This window comes from Gambusia affinis, linkage group LG03 (assembly GCF_019740435.1).
Source record: "Gambusia affinis linkage group LG03, SWU_Gaff_1.0, whole genome shotgun sequence".
Taxonomy (NCBI): domain Eukaryota; kingdom Metazoa; phylum Chordata; class Actinopteri; order Cyprinodontiformes; family Poeciliidae; genus Gambusia; species Gambusia affinis.
The window spans coordinates 24,781,206-24,801,350 of NC_057870.1; the positions used below are offsets into that span (position 1 = coordinate 24,781,206).

The following is a 20,145-nucleotide window of genomic DNA, read 5'->3' on the forward strand; positions in this document are numbered from 1 at the left end:
AGCAGAGAAATCCCATAAAGGGATTAATTCTCTCCTGTCAAGTCTGGTCTGTTATGCTTTCTTTGCCTCTTGGTGTGAAATTATACAAGGACAGAGACAATATGGGGGCTGTAACTGGTGCTGTAACTGGTGCTGTTGTTAAATCTTGTGAGCTGCAAAAGAGGCTGCCACAGAGCTGAGTTGGTGAGTAGGTGTAAAGTGGAGGAGGGTGGTGCAAGCAGCATCTTTGTAAACAAATGGAGAATCTTTAACTCAGCGGTTCTGTAAACAAACATTTTGCTGCAGTGGGGGTTCTGCTTAGTTGGGTTGTTTTCAAGCAAAAAGGACAGCCTAAAGAAAAAAAAAATCAATTTAGCATAAAATTCTTGAAAATGCTAAATGAAAAATGCCTGAAGTCAGAGAGAAGATTGAGAAAAAGATCAATACTTAAAATCTGCTTGTTAATGAGTTGTTATTCAAGGTTGTAAGTCCAGAGACCTGTGGGAGGCCTGGGAATTATTGATCTTGGCTTGATCCCTTAAAGCTTTTCAGCATGTTTAAAGAGGTCAAAAATTATACTTGGTGTCACTGAAAGATATGCATTTTAAAAGAAAAGGCTTGCAGATTCTTGCCAAGCAGCTTTATGTTTTGTGACCACAATGGCATTATTATCAAAAGATATAAGGTCCATGGAACAGAAGCCAATCTCTCAAAACAAGGACAAAACAAATAAGTGCAATACCAGATTTTTAAAAAGAAGTGGAAAATGTGCAGGTGATAGAAAAAGAGCTGAGAAAACCATTAAAAACCACTGAATCTGAAGGCCAAGGTGAAGGTATGTTGCTTTCTGGTTGGATCATCTGTTGCATTTTACACTATAATAAGCTCCATGGAGGAAAACATGGGTTTTGCTGTGGGGTTACTTTCCTGTGTTTGGCAGATTGAAACTGTGCACAAGGTTTCATTTCGAAATGATGGCTGCTATTAAACGGAAATACCTGAAAACTGCAGTGTGGGGATGACACATTTCAAACTCAAGACTTAATAAGGGATTGTATGAAAACTTTTGAAACTGGATGTTTAAATGCATCAGGGGCTTTGCTACAGAGTAAAAGATTTATTTTATCACCTAAGACTCAAGGACATTAACAAGCATAAGAAACTTTTTGAGACAAACGTAGGCTTATTGTAGGGAACATAACTTGTCCAGTTTCCTTTCCCCTTGCATTCTTTGTTGAAATTAAAATGGTGTATGTAAAAAACCTCACTCACAACATTTAGGAAAGAAAGAATCATTCACATGGTGCAAGTTTAAATGACTTAAATAGCTGATCATCTACGGTGACCAGCTGTACTATTTTTCACAGTTTACTGCTACAGGTGACAATTCAAGCAAACTGTTCCAATGGCCCAGTCAAAGTCCAGATCCCTGCATTACTGAGTAGCTATGGTCAAACCTTAACAGGACTGAGCAGAAATTTGTGTGAAAAAACATCACAAAAGCTTCAAAAAGAGAAGACTCATAAGTCATTCTTTTACATCCATCTGATCAATGAACTGGAGGATTTATCGGTACATCTGCAGTAACAGAGACAAAATGAGGTTGTGTGAGACTGATTACAGTAGTTTTCTCTAAAGATAATTGAGTTCTTCTGGTAATTGTAGAGCGGTATGTCATAATTTTATACCGCTGTGTATATAAACCATAATATGAAAAAAGGAAAAACAAACAATGCAAACTGCATCTGTTTTCATTAATTGTAAAATCTTATCAAGCAACCTCATGAATACTGAAGGATGCCGGAAACTCTTAGAAGAGATAATATTAAACACTGAAACTGAGTCAGAGTATATGTTGACCGAACACCAGGACCGTGTTGATGTTGCTGGCCGACTGAGGGGAGGACTGAACTCTAAGTCAGTGAGATGTTTAGTTATTCTCCCCCTCAGCATTCTGGATGTGACATAGGCAAAGACACAGAGATATCAAGAGGAGATGATACAAGTTGACAGATCATGATGACTGGTTTGTGGCTGACCAGGCGTGTTACATTTACAGCACATGATAGTTCCTAACATCAGGCTCGACCCGAGTCATTCTACCGACAGATGGAGAACATAAGCAGCAAGGAGGAGCTGAGGTTAGCGCTCTGCTTTCTGCCAGGAAAGTAGCTGATAAGGGGATAGACTTAGGCGCTCATCCTGGCTGCTGCTGGAAAATTAATTGAACCACATATAAGACTGTGAACGTAGGAATCATAATCCCCTATTTTAGGTGTGTATGAATAAGCCCTGCCTGGTTTACTGCTACACATCTTTCACATGAAATCCCAATGGATGTAATTACTAAGCAAAAAACTATCATTAGGAAGTGCAACTACTACCCTTGAACAGCATATTCCCGGCAGGAGGTAGGTAAAAGTAGTTTATCCCCTCAAATACCTTTAGCATCCCATAATTCCAGCAGTAGATGGAAACGTAATGATGTAGAACTTGATTTGGGCATGGTGCTTCACTTCACAGCAACCTGACAAATTTCTCTAGCAAGTGTGAAAACCCAATTAGGGCCCAACACACTGAGAGAAGATCAGACGCCACTGTTGACGCTGACTTTGCAGGCTCACAGAACCAAAGGGGACTCCCGTTATTTATCGCAGGAGGAGGAGGGGCTCCTGCTTCTGTGCAGCAGTATTGTTGGTATGCTGCTTATCAAAATCTCCTGGCATCCTCTTTAAAGCTAAGCCCTGTCTGATTCTGCACAGTGCAGGCTGCATTGATGTGCTTTCACAGATTGACGAACACTGTTTGAGGTGCAGCTGACAAAGCATCCCAGTGCTGATTGCTAATGCTGATCTAATATTGACGTTGCTTCACTAACAAGCCTATAAAAGGAATCCTTATACGTTTTACTCTCATTAAAATAAGCCTTTGTCATTCTTATCCTCAGTAGAAATTAATTAGGTCTTCATGACTTTGTCATCTTCATTTTGGAATAAATAACTTTAATGTGGTTATAAATGAAGTTTCTGGTTAAAGCTGCAGTAGGTACCTGAAGGAAACAGTTTTCCTCTTAAGTTACGTTACATTGTTTCTCCGCCATTAGCACAGTTGCAGCAAACCCACAATAACGAGTGTTACTGACAGCGCTAAGACCCTTCTCTAGACTCTGGTTGTTTCTGACCAGAACCGGTGCATTTTTGCAGACGGGAGCAGCAGCTTGATTTTTTCCCAATTTCTTTGTCTCATATTATCCTGTCAGGACATAGTGACAGCTCCAACAAATATGTACAAGACATTTTTTATAAAAGTTACCTACTGCAACTTTAAGATGAAAAACATAACGCTCACAGCTACACAGACCTTTTTTGTCTTCAAAGAGGCAGAGCTATGCATCCAAATGTTTCCTGTTTAAAGGCTTTTCTGTGTGCAGATTGGAGCTCTGTTGGTACAGCAGGTAAGGAAAACAGAGCCCATCAGTTTAACACCCACAAAGACCTTTTTGTGATGCCGGGATCAGGTTGAACAGAGAACAAGGAGGTCTGCTACTCCAGGTGAGCAATTACAGAGGCGATGTGTTAATCCTGCTGACTGGCACTGTCTCAAGGTCGACTACAGACCCCAGAAAATGAGTCTTTTGTATTCACTTGTCCACCCCCACTTCTGATTTCTCATTTCCCAAAGCTTTCATACACTCTCCAGAGAGATTTAAGCACGACATTTAGAGAGCAGAGAGTCACTTTGAAGCTTTAGAGGGTTAATAGTTCAGGTCAGATGAAGGAGAGTCAGCTTTGATTGATTCACGAGCAGTAAATGTTCAAAAACTCCTTCTATAGGAGAGATATTGTTTCTGGGAAAAAATATTGTAACATTTATCAATTTAGCATCAAAAATAATGCTTTTAAATCAGACAAAAAAAATCTACATAACACATAATATACAGCAAGGGTGTCCAAGGTGCGGCCCAGGGGCCATCTGTGGGACTAGTTTTGAGTGGCCAACAAACACAAGTCAAACTGACAAAGATTTACCCACCACCACCACAGGAGGGTAATGTTGATGCACTTTCAGAAAAAGAAATATCTACATTCTTTCTTTCATAGATCAACATATCACAAAACAATAAGCTCAATTTCTGAAATTGTGTGGCTTTCTTAATGCTTTAAGAATACTTCTACAAAAATTCTGTTTGTTTTAATAAAACATATGTTCAGCATATTGTTCAGTAGGTACAATTACAAAAAATGGCCCCAGAATCTGGAGTCCTACTACTTATCCTAGAGGAGCCAACTATAGGACTGGCTCCTCTGATCCTAGAGTTGGAGAGCCAATCCTTTAGTTGTGTAAAATAAGCTTATTTCTGTGTAAAATAAGAAACAAGCTTATGTTACAGAGCTTATTTTCTTTGTAAAATAAGCTTACATTGGTGCAGCTTATTTTAAACAGAAAGGAACAATTATTTAACCAGGAAATGGAGGTAGGACAAGGTGCTTCACCAATGATTCACTGAAAACAGAATAATTATAGTAGCCATTGGTAAATCTGTGTAGACTGGAGATGTTTTAAGAAAGGATATGTCCGTTTGGTCTTGGACCCTCTCAGACGACCTTTGAGAGCAGCTAATCTAGATTTCTACAAAGCAAAGGCATCAGAGTTACCTACGTCTGGTAACATATTAAAGACTCGAGTCCTTTCAAATGTACATTATTTTAAATAATTACGATGTATCCCTTTAAGGGTGGGAAACGCTTGCTTCGAACTCTAGCAAAAGGTTTCTGTGACTGCCAAAAAGAAACACAAGATGGAAACTAATGGTTTAAAAGTCCAACAACAGGATTATTGAAGATATTCTCAGCAGGATATCTGTCTCAGTCAGAGAAAAGCCAAAACACAGGTTTTACTGTAAAAATGTACCGGTAATAAGCCTTGAAATTAAATCCTATAACACTAAAAATGAATGCCTTCTTGGTGAAAATAAGATAAGAACTACGCAACAAGTTAACATTTTTTAATCACTGCAGGTATTTCCTATTTTTACCAAAGTAGCAATAAAAGACTAAAATTGTTTCTAACAGCAAACTCCAGATTAAAGTGAGGGATAAGGCTTTGGGGTTGCCCAGTTCTTATCTGATTTGTGTCCTCTGGTATTTCCTTGCCACCTGTTTAGGCAGGCATTATCCGAAAAGGTCTTACGGAAAAAGTCTGATGTTGGGGAATAATCCTATTATCAGATGAAGATCTGTCTGAGAGGTGCATGCAGCAAAAAGGGTGACAAACTACTCAAATCTGTGCAACAGTTGAATGTTTTTTCTGTCTTATGTATCTATTTATATTGGAAAAAGTAAAAAAAAGTTGTTGAAAAACACATTAATTTACGGATAGCTGTTCTACAGCCACACTCTGGAGACAAATCCTCATTCCATTTACTTAATTGCCGTATTTTTTGTTTACTCATTTGGAAGATGGAGTTTCCCAATCTTTTGTGTGGATCAGCCAAAAACAAAGTGGTAATCCTATCCTTCAAACAGACATGCTGTTCAGGGGAAACTATTAAAACAAAGGTGTATAAGCTGAATTAGCAAAACATAAACTGCTTGAAAAGCTGGAAAAACTGCATTTATTCCATGGATATGGTTTTGTTGATTGGACCAATCCAAACATTCTCCAGTAATCACAGTTTTTTCCCTTCACAGTGACATTCACATTGATAGAGACTATACTGGTTGCTGCAGATTCCTGTCTGTCTGTAATATCTAGAGTGGAAATATGCAAATGTTAGCCTAGTACTTCAATAAACTGCTCAGTAAAAACATGTCAATATAAAGGACCAAGATGTGTGAAAAATAACACAGTTTTCCAAACTCAAATTAACTTTTTTCTTCCTTATCCAGACCTAGAAGGCATACAGTAACAAACAAGACCAGTCCTGTAAAAAGCCAGAAACTTTCAAGATGACGTTGGCAAAGGCATCAGGGTTTTTAATGCTAAGCTATTTTAGTAAGAGCTCTAATAAGGACCTTGACATTCTTTCTTCGCAGTGATATATCAAGAATCAGTCCACCCATCAAACCCACACAGTTTCTGCTGCATGGGCATCATTTTACTGTAACGACCAGCAAAAGTTACGCACACTGTAATTTCTGTCAGTTCCCCCGGTGATCGTCAAAAGATCGGGGGGCCACTGGACATGATTCACCGCACATCCCTGAGAGAATGGCCGAGAGGGATGCAGAACTAAGCAGCGGAGGATTTCAAAGCCTTCCCGCTCTGCACTACACCAATACACAACGGGCTCCATATAAGAGCCACTTTCAGGTTCTCCTCTGCAGCAAAAGCTAATCTCAAAAGTACAACATTAGAAGGTGGAAAAAAATGCTGTTCCCTCAAAGAATCTAATCTTTATAGAACATTTAAGATTCCTTTTTAATGCCAGAGGGGTTCTGGGGTTAAAAAAGCAGCTACCTTGACTCGGATTATTCTCTGCATCAACAACAGCAGTGGGAACAGCATCATGCATTGAAACGAGTGAACAAACATGAATTTCAGCTGTTGGCTTTTTTCCCCGATGTCTGTTCTTTGCTGCCTCAGGGAAGAGAAAGCTTTCAGGACATTACAGCAGCTGTTAGTAATAAGAAAATCCATGTGATGTATTTTTTATGACAGAGCTTTCACACGTTTCTTTTGAAGAGCTGAAATCATATTCATACTAACACATGACATATATGCTCATTGGGTCTTTATGGGATTAAGAATGGGTTTAGCAAAGTTCACGGCATTGATCAGTTCAGCTTGTTTTGAATTCAGGATCTGTGAACCGGCCGTGGCCACGTTCCCTCTGCCATAACAAGAGGTCTGTAAGGCTCTGTGCTTTTTATTTACGGTCATGGCAAGTGCTGAAATAGCAGCACCATGAGCAATTAGTGTCATTCATAAATTGATTTAACCACACTGTGATCAATCTAAAGAACCACAAGGCTCCTCTTCTTCTTCCTCTTCAGCGCTTTCCAGTGAGAGGTGGCTCAATTCAGTGATATATAATATAACAAGGTCCCTTCAAACAAGGTGGGACAGTGGCGATGCTCTCTCAGAATGATTACAACTGCATCGTGATTTTGTACTTTGTAAAGTTTTTCTGACAGATACTCAATTGCATGTTGTATTCTGCTGAGGTTAGCTTCCACAATAAATGAAAGACTTGCTGAATGAAACAGCATGCAGTGAGTCTTGAGGTGAAAATCTGAAAATAAAGATGCACAAAGTCTCAGTTCTGAAAACAATCCCCGCAACGCTGTTAACGATAAAAAAATGTAAAAAAACTGAAAGTGACAGCTGTCTTGTCTACTTTTGAGTAGCTATATTAGCACCCTCCTGTGTGTGTCTACTTCAGGTTATTTTAAAATAAGAGAGGCAGATATGGCATGGCATGTCTGTACAGTCTGCACTTATCAGTACCCAAAATATTATTATTGTCAACATACAGGAACATCTTTAAAGAAAAACAGAATACTGTGTACAAGAGTAATTTTTCTTGCCAGTCATCTCAGAAAATAAAACTCATTTTTTTATAGACTCACTAAACTTTGATAGTTTTATGTCATATTAGAATTTTTGAGACACTGAAGTTTGCCTATAAGCCATAATCATTAAACCTGAAAATTTTCAATTTGTATAAAATGACTATATTACTTTGTGAGATGATTGGCAAGAAATATTGCTCTTTTATGCATTATTCTAGTTTTCTGAGATTAACCTGTTTGTGTGTGAATTAATAATGATGTAGAGGAAAGTTTGACATCCAGGTGGTGCATTTGTTAGTGCTGCTGCCTTGCAGCAAGAAGAACTGGGTGCATTTGTACATTTTCTCCTTGTTTCTTGGGGTTCACCCCGGGGGAAACCAGCATCCTCTCACAGTCCAAAGACATTCATATTGGGTTAATCATCCACTCCACATCACCTTTAAATATAAGTATAAGAGGCCACAGTGGTCTGTTCTGTGTGTCTACTAGCAACCAGTTCCAGTATATCCAACAGTTGCAGACTGGACAAAAATACATACACATTTTCTACATTTTCTGTACAGAAAATAACCATTTTCTGTATATGTTATATCTTGTAAACCATTACATATGGTTTCAGTTGTCAGCATGGCATTTTATTATGCAGTTGCAACAATTACTGTTACAAACAGCTGACAAAAAAAACCAAATAGAGCTTATTTTCAAATACGGTTTTGGAGTAATGGAGCCATTGACGTAGCCCTTTCCCAACAATCATAGTTACTCATGTGGCCCATTGGGAAAATTTAGTGGCCACCTCTGTCCACCCCACCATCAATCATGAACAAGACATGGAGGAATTTACACTTCTACTTTTGGGGCAGAGGCTCAGCGAGAACCTGGATGGAGCAGTGCACCCTTTTTTTTGGGGTTGTTTGTTTAATTAGCTACATCTGTACTCTTCAGTTGTAAATAACTGGAGTTGCAAGTGTTTGCAGCTGTTAGCTTTATGGGTCAGCAGCTGAAAGGTTCTGAAGCCACACACTACAAAACAAGCTCAGCACAGGTTGAAGTAGGCCAGTGTGAATTGCAGCTGTGGTTAAAAATTAGCAGGAGGTCTCTAATGAAATTCTGGCATCTTCACACTTGGGGGCCCTGGGTGACAAAGGGGTCCAGTCTGTGGGCCACCAAGCATGCATTTGGTTTGACTTAAGCATCTTTACAGAAAAAGCAAAGACATAGAAACAGCTGTCACAAACTAACAGAAATCTCTTTTTTTGATATAAGTCAGCTAATGCAGCTATTATCATATAACTGCTTGCAAAAGGATCTGAAATCTAATTAGTCGGAACAAAACAAGCAGCGATTTCTTTCTCATTAAACTAGGGCAGCATTTAGTGCTGCAAACTAATATGTGGGGTTTTGACATTTTCCGCCACTTGTTTATTCCAAAAGTGTTCTTGTTCAATCAGGAACCAGCAGGACTCCTGCAGCACAGATCCAACCAATGCTGCCGCTCCACAGTTTTCACTTCCATACTGTGTGATCTGCTGCAGCGGCAGATATCTGTGATTCAGGTGTTAATCAAATTAAGAGATAACATGAGTACTACTCTTCTTACCTCAGCCTTGAGACTGGGTGAAGCCTCAGCAGATGGTGTGGCTGTTCATGCAGGAAGGAACTCAGCTGAGGATGGTCATCAGTCAGGTTCGGTCATAATGTTTCACCTCCAGAATAAACAACTCATGTGTCTGCCGTGCTTCCGTCCGCAGACTGCAGAGGTTAGTTGGTGGATCCCGTTAGCTCGTACCTCTCTGCTGGTTCTGCATTGAGCTTCAGTCCACTATACACCGCGAATAACCCGCTGCACGCTTCTATGTGTCGCTCGGAGAGGCAAGGAGAAGTGTTAATGGCTCCCAGCGCTGGCTCCGACTCCTTCCTCTTACAATCACTGCTGTAATCTGTTTAAGTCGACGCTTGAATGCGATTTAAGCGGTGGGTCGACCTGTCTTTTTTTTTCTTCTTTTTTGTCGGCTGTCCGGTGAGCAGACAGCTTCATGCTGCAGGGAGGCAGCGCCGCACCGTGCGCCGTGCGCTCCCACATGGACCAACAGCACTGCCTGCTGTAATTAAAGCGACACAGCAGATACTTCTTCTTTCTGGGCAAAGCAGGTAAGCTTCGTCAGCCAGGTCAGGGCCGGCCCGAAGGTTTATGAGGTCCTGCAGAATTACGTTTGGGGGCCGAGTGAGATTTATTTATTTTGGATAAGCAGTGCGATTGGAAGTGTGATTTAAAGATTACTCTCGTTAATTGACTTGCTTATATTTTTCATATTTTTCAATACAAGTTCTTCTTTTAATGTTAAAGTCATCTGCTCCTTCTTGTTCAGTTTTCAATTATTTCTCTATGTTTTTCTTATGTCATTTATATCTATTTCTATCTTCCTACCTCCTTTGCAGTCTTTAGAGTTGCTTGTCTCTTTTCTTCTTGGACATAATGCTGTAACCCTGGTCTGTCAATTCATATAGTATCCAGCAGGTATTTCCCAATCACAATAAAGTTTTGAAGGGCTAACATTGTAACAGTTTTGCTCTCTCCTTTGCATCTCAATCAATCAATCAGTCAATATCAGATATTTGAATGCTCAAAAAAAATCTTACCGCCATAAAGAAGCATGCAGAAGGTAAAAGTATAAAAACAAAAAGAGCAAAGAACTGTAAACTTTCAACATAAGACATAAAGGCAGATTAACAACATAAGAAAAATTATATTGTACAGCATTAAAAATAGCATGCTCAAATGAAATAATTGTTTGACTGAGTTGGATAATTTGAAAAATAATAGAAAATATAACATGCATGTATATTTAAGCATAAAATAAAATCAGAAATATAAAGAAGAAAAAAATAAGTTATTTGAAAAGGCATTTGTAGTGCACCAATCTGAGGCTGCATGCAGAAATGAAATGATGTAAATGTCTAAAACCTTCCTGATATGAGGTTTCTGAATGTAAACTAATCATATTCAAGCTCACCCTTTCGGTCACGTCGAGATTCGCTCAGTTGGTTTTCAATTTTTTCTGCTTGGCTCTCTGATTTTAATCCTTTATGCATCGCTCCTCTCAAACCCACCTCCAGATGTTTAGCCATGTGCGGCTCTGTTATACACAGGATTTCTGCTTAAACCGGGACGATCATCTGCTCTGTTTAACAGCAGTGTTTTTAATGTGTAAACTGTGTTGAGACAGTTTTATTGTATTGTTCCTTACCAATTCTGCTGCCTAAACGTACATTTGTTCGAAGTCTTGCTTTCGATACTCACCTGGATTTAGCCCTGTACTTTGACTGGGCCATTCTGCATGGATCTGCTTTGATGTAAATAATTTCATTGTAGATCTTGCTTTATGGGGTTGTAGTCCTTATGGTAGTGGAACCTGCACTTTAGTCTGAAGTCTTTTGCTATATGTTTTATACTGAGGTTTTTCTCTATCCATCATTCTCGCCAACCTGAGGTCAGTTTTCCTGTCACTGCTGATGAGAACTATCCCCATAGTATGACGCTGTCAATATTTTTCACTGCAGGGATAATGTTCTCACGCTGATGATCAGGGTTGTTTGCTATGTGACCCCTACCCAGCCTGCAATGAACTGTAAATAGGACTTTTTATGTCTTTTTGTCCACAGTAACTTTTGTGACTGAAGGCAGGATGTGTAGAGTGTCTCCGCTGATAGTTCAACTATCAGCAGATTTTCCACTGAACTTCTGAGTTAAAATTGGGCTCTGAGATGTTTCCCTGATACATAAACTTCCTGGTTTGTCAGGTTAGTTTAGCAGCCACCTCTTGTTGGGTTAAAAGTTATGCCATAATCTAAACCCTTCACAGAGCAGCTGGATTTATACTGAGATTAAATTATGCATGGATGGACTCCATTAGTGGATGTTATTTAGGGGTATTAGGATAAAGGCGGTTGAAACAAATACACACCACACTTTTGAAATTTTTATTTGTTAAAAAATGAAAAAAACAGTGAATACCCTTCTTCCTTATTGTTCCTCGTCACATTTATGTTCTACATTGAGTCGATCAAATCACATAAAATCTCAACAAGACACATTAAAGTTTGTGGTATTAATGCCAAAACCTTCAAATGGTATAAATACTGTTTTCCAGGACAGTGTTTTTCTCTTTGCATTACCACCGGTTATTTGGACAAGCTACTCAGTTATTAAAAGTTTTTTGCTGGCTTGTCCTTGAGGCATAACACGCTGACTCAACATCGATGACTCCTCATACTTCAGCAGCATCAATTCACGGGCTGCTGTCGCCAGCAGCGCTGTCATATACAATTATCTCCTCTACATGGTGACTCAGCTGCACACTTCTACTTTTAAAATCACCAGCAAGCAGCAGTGATATTACTCATGCTGAATCAGGCAGGGAGAGCGGGACACTGGCCAAAAACACACTGAAGGACCCACTCAGAAATTTGAGCAGGGTAAATTGGATTTTGCTGCATCGATTTGGTAAACAACTCAACCGGATGGCACAAAAGGATTCACAATCCCTCTTCTATTTTTTATTAAATGATAAACAAACATACAAGAGGTCAAAAATCATGCAGCGAAAGTGAGAAAACTAAAGTACTCGCAGCAAGCATGCTCTGTGAGTTTGGCTTTCATGTGGCACACTGGTTTATCTCGCCCTCAAAAGCAGAGCACAGAACTAAATAGAGGATAATAGGCTCGTTGTGTAAAATCTCTTCTCTCTCGTGGGGATACGTTGGCGGTGAACTGAAACGGGGGGGAGCATAAAAAAACACATTCTGACCATATTTTCTTATTTCTACATCTTTCAAACAAATCTGAGCCCAGAGAGCAAAAAGTAAACAAGTATGCAGTGATATTAATGTCTTTGTTTCCTTCATGATTAAGTCAAATATTTATTAATACAAAACAACAACACACATCTCAAGGAAGAAATTGCTTTTTCAAATATTTATGTGGGCTTAGATTCTCAATGTGAAATTCTTGTGAAAGTCTCTCCCATGAGACCCATTTCACTCCCTGTGCCAAAACAAAGAGCATCGTGAGAAACATAACGCAGCTACATTTTGGAAAATCTTTTAAAGTCGGTCATTTTCATCTGCAATAAGTATGCAAAACCTTTCTCACAAAGCTTTCTAACTCGAGACACAGAGACAAGAACAGTTTCTGTTAGCCGAACCCAGCAAACAGAGACCTCATACTGATTTCAAAAGTCAATCTAGTCTGCTCTGAAAGGCTTTCGGTTTCAGGATTATTCATAAACGCTTCAATAAGGGAAACCAAGAGACAAAGTCAGACCAACCACTGTCTTGGTTCCAAGGGGGTTTCGAGTGACTAAAACTGAACTGATTCCAGCATGCCGGAATCGGTGAACTGTTAAGACTGTAGCTAGAGCTCATCATGTTGGTAATATTAGACATTAATAATAAATGTAATCACATGTAATGTAACCCTTACGTTCTGGGTATTGGTCTAACAGATATGGAAAGACTTTTATCAGTACTGAAAAATGCAAGGAAAATTAACTAACAATGATAATGTTTTTGTAAAATGTAATTGAAAAACATTTTCTGGAGAAGAACAAATTAGGTAACCCCTACACTTATTCCCACTATAAATTATCTAAAACTTTATACAGGTGTATCACATCAGGATAACGTGTAGAGAATGGGAACAAGAGAAGAATTATACCATATATCAGAATGCTTGAGGAAAATATATCAAAATCTGTAGAAAAACTACAGACTACTGAACCCTGGACCGTGCAACACAAGAGCAATCCAAACCATTCCACTAAATTCACCAAGGACTGGCTGACAATGATAAGATGGAAGAAACTGACTTAAAACAGGCAAAATTCCTTTCAACAACTCACAGCTGAAAGTGATCAATTATTCTGTACTGTAGATGGCAAAAACAGAGGTCTCACTGAACTAATTTCAACCAATGAGGATGAAACTCATGCTGACGGGTTATGTTGATGTGATTTATTCCTCAGTACTAAAACACATTTTTGTTAATTTTGTTTGTTTCTGTTAAATAAGTAAAGTAAGGCTAATTGTTGTTGTTTAGAGTTAATTCAACTGCTTTCCACAGATGAATAAAACAAGTTCAGACCTCCATATGAGAACATTTCTGTTAAAAGAACTGAATATCTTGTGAGATTGTTTATTTTGTTTACAGTAAAAAGGTTTGAAGAAAACACTTGAATCCAAACATAATTCAGAAAGAGCATATCTGAGAGACCAAAATGCAGAAGGGGATTATTTTTTTTGGATAATAATGTGAAGCAGCTGCCTCTTGGATGTTTTCCCTTGTGCAGAAAAACAGAATCAAGACTTGGCTCTCCTTAAGCTCTGACCTATATAAAACACACCTCCAGAAATCTGATTAAGTGAAACTTTACTGGGTAAAACCTGAAAGAAATCTTTCACCCACCTGTCATGAAAACTTGCTCATCGGCTGTTGCGCTGTAATGTGTGGAGACAGATTTCACAAATCAACTCAGGAAGTGGTTTATAGTTTGATTGTTTTTTTTTTTTAAAATTAAAGGTCAAGAAAAACTGGAGGGAGAAAATTACTGTGGAGTAGAAAAAAAAGAGGAGACATTTTCAGAGGGATAAGTAAAAATTGTACAAGCAGCTGCTGAGGAGACACAATTAGCTTCAAAAAAAGATCAGCAAAGGTTTGGTAGTGAAGGTAAGATAGGATGAGTAGAGAATGTAAACCAGTTCAATGGTGGATTAAAGGTTCATGTAAGAGGCTCAAGGCTGCAAGATTGGATCGTTTTTGTCTTTTTGAGCTGCAGCGGTATCTATGAATGTTACAAGTCGTGTCCTTTCTGTTTTGGTTGCCACTGAGAAGTTGTAAGTTATTGTGCACTTGCAGGTGGCTGATTTGCTTATCCAAATATGTGGCTGCATGTTCTGGGTTGGCTGCCGGCTGTGGTCTCCAAGATGAAGCTTCCTTGTAGGTCAACCCTCTGCCAGCTGCTATCATGTCTGAAGATGCTAGATTATTTACCTCTTGTTTGCCTAAAACAGGATGTGGCCCGTGATTTCACATAAACTTCTTGCTTCTTTGTTTGTATACCAAGTCAAATATGTGATTTTACTTGGTTTTAATGAGGACAATGAAGATTTTTAAATTGCTTGCTTTTAGTAGAAAATGATTAATTAAAAATCGTAATAGACAAGTGCAGTAAGAATCCAGTTTGAAGTTATTTGTGCTGGTGCCAATGCTATGACTACAACAGCTGGAGTCAAATTGAAATTCAGAGCATGTGGAAACTGTAGGTGCACTTTTTCTATTTAAAAAAACAAGCAAAAAAAAAAAAAAAAACCAGCAGATTATCTAATAAAATGTGAAGAACCAGAACTGATCAAGGAAATAATTTATATATATATATAAGCACCTTTATGTGTATAGAAAAAACTTAGCAACACAAAAAGACCAACTAGTCTTCAATAAGACAATTGTGATTGTAATTTTCAGCTGTAAAAGCTTTGTATATCAGCTTCCTGCTGGCCTCAAAAACATATCGGTGAGCCATGATGGGAATACCAGTGACGTCTCTCCAATACGTGTGACATTCATCGATTATGTGCACATGCACAAATGCATGCTCTCTGGAATATTTTCCCATTGATCTTAAAACCGAAATAACAGAATCAATGAATGTAGCTGCCGAGCAGCGTGTTTGACCTTTCAGCAAAAGCACGCTTCCCTCCCACTCAGCAGGAAGCTTTTTGAATTCAGATGAAATTACATAAGCCTTTTTTTCCTGCTTCATTTTTGACTAACTTGGGTGTGTTTCTAAGTGCTTTGTACGGTCTTAAAAGTTGGATTTTGAGCTCCAGTCTAAAGATAAAGGGATGTAATTCTTGGTTATTGATGTCTATTTCTGGATTGTCTCTCCAACTAGCTCTGTTGTAGTGACTGAAAAAGCTCTTTTATGCTTCAAAAAAGTGTTTTCAAATTAATTATCTACTGATTATTTGTTTGTTTCATTCATTTTTAGGATTTCTTGATATATATAATATATTTGTCCATTAAACTTGAACGTCTGTAATTGTTTTACTTGCCCTTTCATTATGTTCAGCCCAATAGGGGCCCCTCTTTAAGGTTTTGAGCACAGACCCCATGAAAAGCTGTGAACACAAGAGATTCTTTCAGATTAAATGCAACCCAAAGCTATCTGAACACTGTGTGCTGTAAACTTCATTTTTGGTGGGTATAATAATATTGTTTCAGCTTTTACATCACAGTCAGAAAACTATTGTCATTTTAGTCTTTCAGGTTTCTTTTCTCCTTTCTTATGTATTTCTTTACTTCCTTGTGAAATGACTTTTTGTGTTTGTTCTGCTTTCATGTACTCTAAATATTTTTTTTATTTTAATCATGTTCTTAATTTATTCTCTCTTTGTAGTTGTTTTTGTATTGGCTTGGAGCCATTTTGTCATAATTTTTCATTTATTATCCAATTGTTCCGTTTCTTTTTGGTAGGTGCGCCTCTCGGTTGTGGTTTTCATCATAAAAATATTTTTAATTAAAGGTCACTTTCATTCTGCTGTGAGTTTCCCACTGACAAAATATTTGGTTTCCTGTTCCCCAAGAAGATGGATTGCAAAACCAGTCCTCCGCATACATGAACTGTTTTGCAAACAATAAGAAACGTTGGTGTAAACAAAGGATATTTTATGAACATGAAGTATTTATTAAATTACTACTGTATTTGTCTCATCTTTCACTTGGGATTTTTGAGCAGTGTCTGCAATGAGCAATATTTAAATTTAAAAACAGGATTTTTTTTAGGGCAGCATGTCGCACTGAGATGATATTTCATTAAACAAGTAACGGGGGTAGAAGGTAAAACATGTTTGAGTTAAAAAGAGAGAAAGAAACTGAAGTTAAAGAATTGGAGCAAAATCCATTGAGGTGGCACCAACCATCTATGAAACCTTATGATGGCTGCTGGTTTTAATAATTCAGCAGCTTCATTAAAAACTACCAAAGAAACATTTTGCATTATTTATAAGACTCACTAAATTTATTAGAGATATATATAAGTCATGACATTTTTCTTTTCAAAGGATTTGACTCAAAACTGGTACACAAAGGGAGCACGTAACAAACTAAATGAGGTTTAATTGTCCATTTTACAGCCACAAAACATATTTTGCTGGGTCGACTGAGGCTGTGAAATCAACCACACACTCAAACTCACTATTCAAGGGGTGTCTCAATGTCGCCGCTGCAACACGAGACAGTGTTACTAAAGACCTGCATCTTTTAGTTCCTCTAAAGAGATAATGATTACTTTATTGAGCTTTATTTGATCCCTTTGACTCTGCTTCCTGTCTCATCAGATACATCTGAAGCAAATGTTTCCAGCAGTTTTTTTTTATTCTCAGCTCAGATCTATCTCATTATCTATTTAATCAATATATAGGTAGGAAGAAACCTTATATTTATAAGCAAAAATATACAGCTGATATTAATAGACTTGAGACCCATAAGAACAATGGAGTAACATAAAAAAATCATTAATTGAACACCACACTTTCTCATTTTGAAAAGCACTGTGTAAAAACTGAAGCTTGCAGTAGTGTAAATCATATTATCATTAGAGCTGTGGAGAGGTGAGTGACAAATCATGCCTCCCTGTCTGGAAAACCAATAAATGGTTCTGGGTTTGATGGTTCCCAGGACAAGAGCCCTTCCCTGACTGCAATGTGTTGAGTGTAAAGTTTGACACAGAGGGGTTTAGGGTGTGGTGCTGTTTGAGTGTTTGCATGTGACTCTGTGTTGCCCTGTGTGGAGTGGTCCGGGGAACTCATGATCTTTGGAGATCGACACCAGCCTCCTCGTGACCCTGCCAGGGTAATCAGGTTTTGGATAAATGGATCATTGATAAATATATTTCCTCTGCAAACAAGACTTGAAGACAAGTTTATTTTACCCATGCAACGTTCAAATCATGCCAGAACAAATAAGGTAGTGTATTTTGTTTTGTGAATGAGATGCTGCTGAAGCAAAATTGGGAGCTAAAAGTCACAGCTCTTGGGTCTTTAACATTTAAGAAGTTTGTGTCACAATCTGAGTTTTTCTCTGTGTTTATTTTGAGTTTTCTTGTGTCTGAGTCCCCATGTTGTCCTGTTTTCCCCTTGATTTTTCCCAGGTGTGTCTCATTCCCAGGTGTGTCTCGTTCCTTAATTACCCTCATTGTATTTAACCCCACCTGTGTTCTTTGTTCCTTGTCGGGTCCTTGTCTAAGTTGTCGTCTCATTTTGTGTCGTGTCTCTGTCGTTTTTGTGCCCAGTTCGTAATCTAGTCCTTTGTGTAACCTGTTGCTGCCGCCGTCGAGCCCTGGCTTCCGCTTGGCTGTGCTGCCCGGTGTTTTCGGACTATTTTGGACTGTGTTATTCTAGACACTCATCATTAAAATCATTTATTTATTACACCCTGGGTCTACAGCATCCTGCCTCACTTCCTCCACACCACCGTTTCATGACAGTTTGGAACATTTTCTGATATTTCATGTATTTTCAGTACTGATTTGAATCATCTTTCCTGATTAAAAATCCATTTGTTGATTTTAAGAAATGCAATGTCCACTAGCAATGTTTGAAATTGCACTTGACTGGCAATACATATAGATTTACAATAAAGAGTCCCCAAAGCAAATACTGTGGAAGTTAGTTTTTTGCTTATTGCAGAGCCGGAGAAACTAAATGTTGATTTTGATGAAGCCGTCAAAAGGCAGCTCACTTATGTCACCGCTCATTCTGAACATGCCCAGGAGATCTAACCCAATTCATGGCGCAATTTGTCTTGCTGACATCCCCTGTCATTTGCATCTCTTTCTTCTACTGCCACCATAAATATGCTCAGATGACCTAAAAAAAAAAAAGAGGATGGATGGTGCCTGCCATTTCATTTTTCCATGAGGGCAGAACAGAATCAATAAGGATCAACAAGATTCAGCCATGTTAGTTTGACGCAGTTTGTTCCTGCAGCATTCACCTCACTTTAATATCTCTAGATTCTGAACAGACTGATGGCACAACTCAAATGTAAAAGCTGTATTGATAAAGATCTTGATGCTATTTAGCTGAGATGAAAGCTTATAATGGACTGTCTGGGGAGAAGGTTTAAAATCATTTAAATGCATGGTTCCTCTTGCTCATTAGTTATAACTTTGTCTTCAGAAAAGCTCTAATTTTATCAATTTTAATAAAATGATTTCAGCTGAAGAGCTGATTAGCAAAGTATTGTATCCTCACTGACTACCAGGTTTCACATTAAAGAGAAATGTGTTGGCAAGGAAAAAATATAAAGGATATAATTCCAGCAATCAGGTTAGGACAAAAAGGGAGGCAAATTAATAGAGAAAAGGCAAATGTTTAATCATCCTTAACCTTGTTACTTTTCCTGCTATCTAAAAAATACAGACAGATTCAAGTGCTGCATAATCTCTGTGACCTAAAGGTAGAAACACACATAATGCTGTATCTGCTGTGAAATCTTTTATAAGATAAAATACTTTTCCTAAATGTGTGCCAGCACTCATGACTTACATTCAGATTGTATTCTGCACCACTTAATGAAGCTCTTGTGAATAAGAAAGAGTGCTGTTGGTATTTTTAGCCACCATTTCAGCATCCTCAAGGTCATCTGTGGAGAAGTGTCTCCTCTGTAGTGAAGTTTATGCATATTGAGAGAGAAAGGTGAAACGCTGTCATTTCATATTTAATATTTTTCTAAATCACTGATTTTTTTTTTCTGCAGGTACAGTGCCAAAACATAATTTGTCAGGTTAAAACAATATTTTACCTGATAGACCAGTATGACCCTTCAGTACCTAAGTTATGCATCTCTGCACCTTCTGCAGAGACAATGAGCCTCTTTTTTATGAGTATTGCACTTCAGTACTGTGAAATCTAAGGCTTTGTCTGTTTCAAACAACATGTTGAACATTATGTTTTATTTTATAGCCTTGCTCTGTTTTAGACATCTCCAAAACATTATAATGACCTTTGTGGTGTATTCCTTGGTCTTCACGATAATGTTTGTTCACTAACTCCCAAAAAATACAAATAGAGAAAATATAGGTATGTAGTAGCAATGAGAAGTTCAGGAGGCATGAACACTTTGGAGAGGAACTGTATAGATTAGAAGGTATAAATAAGACATTTTATCAGGAAAAAAGGCAGAACAGAAAGGTCAAACAAAACAAAAAAATGCTGCACTTGAAACAGTATTTTTGAAATTATTATGTTTAGATTGACATTCAGCTTACCTGCTTCAGGTTTCAGGAAGCTTCTTTGCTAGAAAGAAGTAAGTATCTGGGGATACTGGGTTATTTAATGCATATCTGTTGTTTTAGGCAAGAAATATGAAAAAAAAAAAAAAAACTCAATACAAGTAAAATGTGATGTCTATATTCTAAAGCAGGTGATCTGGCCCCGTTACCAGCAAGGGTTGAGCTTGATTCAGAAGCAGACTTGTAATGCATGCACATCCTAAACAGTTTAAATGAAATGCTCTAAAAAAATTATCATCACAAAGGCAAGTGTGCAGTGAAGTGCACTGTTGCAGTCAACCCTTGAAGCTCCTATCGGCATA

The 20,145-nt window shown here is 38.2% G+C and overlaps 1 protein-coding gene across 1 annotated transcript in view; it reads right to left on the minus strand.

Annotated features, from left to right (window-relative positions):
* wscd2 (WSC domain containing 2) overlaps positions 1–9,625 on the minus strand; it is a 50,550-nt gene extending 40,925 nt beyond the window's left edge. Inside the window, exon 1 of the mRNA XM_044111442.1 lies at positions 9,094–9,625. The gene's annotated coding sequence lies outside the window, so the exon portion shown is untranslated. The remainder of the gene's footprint in view (positions 1–9,093) is intronic.
* Positions 9,626–20,145: the final 10,520 nt, after the last annotated feature.